This window comes from Typopeltis vanoorti, chromosome 2 (genome assembly GCF_054136105.1).
Source record: "Typopeltis vanoorti isolate ZY-2024b chromosome 2, IOZ_Tvanoo_1.0, whole genome shotgun sequence".
In the NCBI taxonomy this organism is placed as follows: Eukaryota; Metazoa; Arthropoda; class Arachnida; order Uropygi; family Thelyphonidae; genus Typopeltis; species Typopeltis vanoorti.
In genome coordinates, this window is record NC_143550.1 from 165788678 (window position 1) to 165794425 (window position 5748).

The 5748-nt window shown below is 32.4% G+C and overlaps 1 non-coding gene across 1 annotated transcript; it reads right to left on the reverse strand.

Moving 5' to 3' along the window:
* Positions 1-2936: 2936 nt before the first annotated feature.
* TRNAY-GUA (transfer RNA tyrosine (anticodon GUA)) lies at positions 2937-3027 on the reverse strand. Its single transcript is given in 2 exon segments — positions 2937-2972; positions 2991-3027. It is a non-coding gene; the product is annotated as a tRNA-Tyr (tRNA).
* Positions 3028-5748: the final 2721 nt, after the last annotated feature.

Genomic DNA, 5748 nt, shown 5'->3' on the forward strand with positions numbered 1-5748 from the left:
CTTGGCATTTTCCCATTTTTGGAGATGTTAGTGTACTATATTTAAAAGTGTTTAGTTACCTCTTGTTAATATTCCGGCCAACAGAACACGTGGACTTATAAACATTTTTTTTTATTTTTTTACAACCCTACATTAATCGTCGCCACTTTCCAGTTATATTTCTTTCGCAAAACGCCTGGTTTCAACTGTGACTATAAAAGTTCAGTACACGTGAACACAACCTCGCAATGGCTGATGGGAAAACAGAGTTATTTAGACACACCCTTTCTTTGAGGTAGTCGTTTGGCGTTTGTAGCTACGTACTTGGAAAATGACAGCAGTCAGAATGCAACCATCGTTAGTAAAAATATGTTTATAAATGCTCATAAAGAGAATTAAAAGATCAAATAAAATTATTAAATAAAATTAAATGAAGTTTTAAAATTAATTTTGTAAAATACATGCAATCGTTCCATATTACTTTTCGTTTTATATTATGCAATAATTAAAACAATTAAATCAATTTAAATTAAAACTTGGTGCAATTAATTTCTTAAAGCATTTTGTTAGAAAATTTTGAATTTTTCAGAAATCAAAACGCAAGATTTAAATCATTTTAGCTTTTAAAAATTTATTATTATTATTTTTTAATTATTTTATGTGAATTCTATTCGTCAAGGGGTTCCATCACCATTATTTCGCAACAAATGCAACAAATCCAGGATATTTTAGTCTTTTTTTTTTTTTTTTTGGTAAAGAATTTGAGAAAATATATGCAAGAATTATTTTATATCTTGCATCATGTACCAAACCTCTATTTTGGGCTCTGGTTTTGATGGGAGAAAATTAGTGGTTGTCTGAAGTCATGATTTTCCTTACGTTTTATGAGGTTCACAATTTTTCCTTTTTAATAAATAACTATCAAAACTGTTTCACATAATTACAAAAACCTCTTATCTGTTTTCTCAGAATTCCCAAAAGACAATGACATCTAGCGGATTTAGAAATGCTTGAGTAACAGGTCAAGTATTCAAATACTTGACTGGTATTTGACATTTGCCTTGAGCGGTAAATAAGCCGTAGCTGGTTTCAGTGCAACAGTCGCTTCCCTCTTCCCACTCCCTAAGTAAAATGTATACAGCTCTGCCGAAAGATAAGGAAAAGAACGGTTTAGGACTCCCCCCCCCCCCTACATATACACATTTAATATTATGAAAATCGAACCCTATGGAGCATCAGGGTCCAACAATATACAATTTTTGTGATTTTTCTGGATTTAACTCCCCCGAATTCACATCTACACTCACTAGTAGTTTATTAATTCTTCTTCGTTCTTTTCCGGCCTACGCTTTAACGATATTAAATTCGATATCAGTAAATTTCTTCTTTCTTCCCAACATTTAACCTATCATAAGTGCTCAAATACTGCAGGGTTAATGGACTTGAGGGTTTGGGATTTAAAAAAAAAAAAAAAGATGACTGATACATCGAATATCTTGAAAGTAGTTGAAGTACAAAACCAGGATATGCCTACTGTAAAAAGAAGGCTGGTGAGTCACCTCAAAAAAAGGAAGAAATCCGGAATAGGAAATGCACTTTAACATAATTAAATGCTTGTTTAGATAGCGCAGTGGAAAATCGAGTTTTTTGTTAAGTAATAGGCGCGCATGCATTCAAATTCTCCCTCTCTCTAGCTGACATGCATTCTTGTTCTTTATATGACAGCTATGTAGATCGTAGTCTCTATCTCCGTCTAATTTTTATGCTTGCCACACACGCGCTCGTTCGCGCACCTCTAAATTGCACCTGTAGCCAATACGCTATAAGCCCAACAACTATTTCACTTTACTTCCGGATACAGGAAAACGTTGGGGAATTGTGAGAGTTTACTCTAACATTTTCAAATAATGCTGCCATCTGTTGGCATAGTAACGAATTGAATTAGCTGTTCTAAATTTTAAAATACCTGTTAAGTGATTAGTTAAATTTATTATTATTTCTTCCATTATCATATTCTGTGTAAGTCTTCATTTAATATTCTGAAAATTAATAAAACTAGTAAGCATCATCGTAATTATAATGAGAAATATTTAATAAGACAAACAAAATATAGATATATTTAACATGCGTTTTATATACTGTATAATGTTTGTTATATTATATAAATGAAATAGCAAGAAATGTATTGTGATTACAGAAGATTGGATTGTGTATATTTATAAATCAACATTTTAAACCAGAATTATCAAACGATATTGTGCACACAATCTCATGTCAAACTTCCATTCGATGTCTCTTCAGAGCTATAAAGCAATGCGGTTTTCTTTTCGTAGTTTGGAACAACAACCCAAACGTTGCCTAGGGATTCCCACGGGAGGGGGGGAGGAACGTGTGTAAATATGATATTCTTTCGTACACCTATCTTCCTCACTACTCCAATTACAGACCAGGTTAGTTCTTTTGTCTTGCAAATAAACACGGCCTCACACAGGCAATACACACACAGTGTTCTAAAACTTATAGGATACACGTATTTTTTTTTTTTTTGTTTGTTTCTCTCTCTCTCGAATATTGCATATCACGGATAAACCAATTGGTACAGTGAGAAATTCAAAATAAATAAATGACTGTAGTTGTATGCAGTATTATATATTACTTCCGCCAGGTGCAATTTAGATTTATATTATCACAGACTGTCTTCACAGTATGCCTTGTTAGGCTTCAGCAGTTCTTGTGACTGTAACCTAAGAGTATCAGGTGTGGATAATGTCATTAAAGAATGAAACTCATCTTTTCATCAACATCGTTTTTATTTTTTTAAATTGTATTTGTTTTTATTTTTATTTTGAATACATTTGAGACAAATTACACATTACGTTGAAATGAACACAATTACTAATAAAGTAAGCATAAATAAATTTCAAATAAATAAACAGTGGAAGAAATAAAATAAAATTTCCGTCGAGGCGGATTTGAACCACCGACCTATGGATTTCAGTACTATTACACATCTACAGTCCACCGCTCTGCCAACTGAGCTATCGACGGAACAACGAAAGAATCGCTCAAACATTATGTTATAAACTATACATATACAATGGTTCTTGGTGTGGTTTTTTGGTTCAATTACATTTTTGAAAATTAAGATTGACTTTTTTTTTTAAAGTATAAAGGTTATAATCATTTCATGAAAAATGACACAATTTTTTATAGGATTTCTTATATATCTTCTGCTGTTAATATAAATATAAATATAAATGTGAAGTAGAGCAAATGAAATATGTTTTAATATTATCCAACCTTATTCTGCTCTCATTTTGGAAATTCAAATTTTAGAATTTTATGAAATCGTAAGCGAACTATTTACTTAATACAGGATTGCATACATGTTCATAAAAGATAAAAGTTTGGTGTATTGTATGAGTGAAATTATGGTTTGGCGATTCTTATGTTCTTTTATAATTAGAAGAGGACTAGTTAAAGATTTTTAATTGTAGAATCTCGTTGTTTCACATATATGATATCTAAAGTTTTATATATATTTTTTCCTTTTATAATGTCAATATGATTTTAATTAAAAATTATTTTTGCTATTGCAATATTCGTAGTTCGCATTAACGCTTCGCGATGGCGACACCATACGGGCATGTGTTCGTAGATTTTTTTACAAATACAGTATGGTATTCGAGTATACACCAAATGCATATAATTACAGCACAAGTAATTGAAAACATATCAAGAGACATAAAATATTGCATATGTTCTGGTATTAAGCAATAAAATATTAAGGGCTGGACTTATGGTAACCTCAAATGTAATAGAAAAACAAAATACAACTTACAAGTTCTTTGTTGATTTTCGACATAGAACTTCAAATGGTTATTATTTTTTAATCTAAAAGCTTTAGTTTTTTTTTTTTTTTTTTTCTTTTGGTAGTAAATGCAGGTTTTTGATTTATTGAAAGAAGTGGTGTAAGAAATGATAATTTATTATTAAAGAGTACAATACATGTGGATATATCATATCGCCAATATAGCATATCAACGATATGTTACATTGACTATTAGACGATTTGCCTTTAGATGTACTGCATGTCATTACTTCAGGCAGACTTGCAATGTGTATTCAAACCTAGAGTGATACGAGAATATTGTAACAATGAATTACAATGATTACGTATTTTAGAGCAATCATTCATCAGGGTATGTGTTTGCATATTTTTTTTCTTTCCACTTCCGTTTTATTTTACGTAAAAAGTCAAAGATGTTACACAATGTTAGAACATGCTATACTAAAATACCTAAGAAAACTCTAGTTCACCGATATTTTTCTTCTAAGATTTTTAAACATCAATTTTGGTTTAAACCTGAAATTTTGCGTTAATTTTTTTTTTTTTTTTATTCAAAAGGGATGGCCTCCATGTTTCATTCCATTTATGTGTGTACATACTTACGAATAGCTTCTGATTTTTTTTTGTTGTTTTTGTTAAGGAAGGTTTAAATTAGAAATAAATTTCAGCCAATCAATGTTTAAAGCACGAAAGCAAAAATACATCCCTGAATTCAATTCTCATCCGTATCCTTCCAAGACTGATTGAGTCTCTTAATTCGAGATTCTTAGGCAATTATTGAATCCGGCTTGCTATTCTTCCCATATATCCCCTGAGGGCAGTATTTTATGTCTATAGATATGTGCGTTCAGAGGCGGTTTGCTTCTTTCAAGGGATGAAAAACCCAAGTTCCAGGACGATAAAAACCCTACTATCTTCGTATGAGAGCGGCTAACTCATGTTTAATTGAAAATCCCTGGCAAAGTTTCTTCACGTTATAGGCATATATCTTTTGCATTGACCAAAATTTGCATACTGTCTAGTGGGATTCATTTTCTTGTAGATGGAGTTGTGTTGCCAGTTTGGAAGATCACTTTCTAACTTCCTGGTATGTACTATACAGATTTGCTCACACTTTCAAATTTTAATTCCAAAATTCCATAAGTATCCCATAACGCACAGCATACTTCCTTTACAGTCATGTATAATTGCGTTGTGAGAAATCACTACACTGTCTTAGTCGTGAAGAATTTTATTCGAAAACTGTATATACTCACGATAAAAATAAATAAGAGAATTAAAAATATATAATATTTTGTCAAATATAATTAGATTAACGTTTACAGAAAAAATCTTCGAATATTTATTTATTTTTCTGAGTATTGAAGTAAAACATCAACAAACCATTTTTTCATTTTTATATAGAAATATGACTTCTTACGCTGAGAGGAATTGATACTGTGGATTAATGGAGAGTAAATGGAGAGTATATTGAACAATCGACCGTGAGATGCGGTGATTGATTTTATATGAGATGCCCATATAGTAATGCTGAATCAATGAAGTTTAACTGAGGTAGGCTGTTGCTGTTATCCTGGGTTAATGAGTTCGCTCTCTTAGGTTTTGCCCTAAGGGAGCACTTTGAGTCTCTGGGGAAGGTGTTCTCCGGCACGGCCCGCTGAGGGGTACTTGCCGGTGAATTATTTTCCTCGGAATATGAGCGGTTCTGCTCAGTGGTCGGGGAGCCCGTCACTGAGTGGAACCAACGCTGAGATTAGGACGGTCTTTCGCCCACTATGGAGTGGCCTAGAGATCGTCCGTATTTTTGAGATTTCACCCTTACTTACATAGTCGGTGATTGATTTTATATGAGATGCCCATATAGGGTAACGGATGGCAATGCTGAACCAATGAAGTTTAACTGAGGTTCGGCTGTTGCT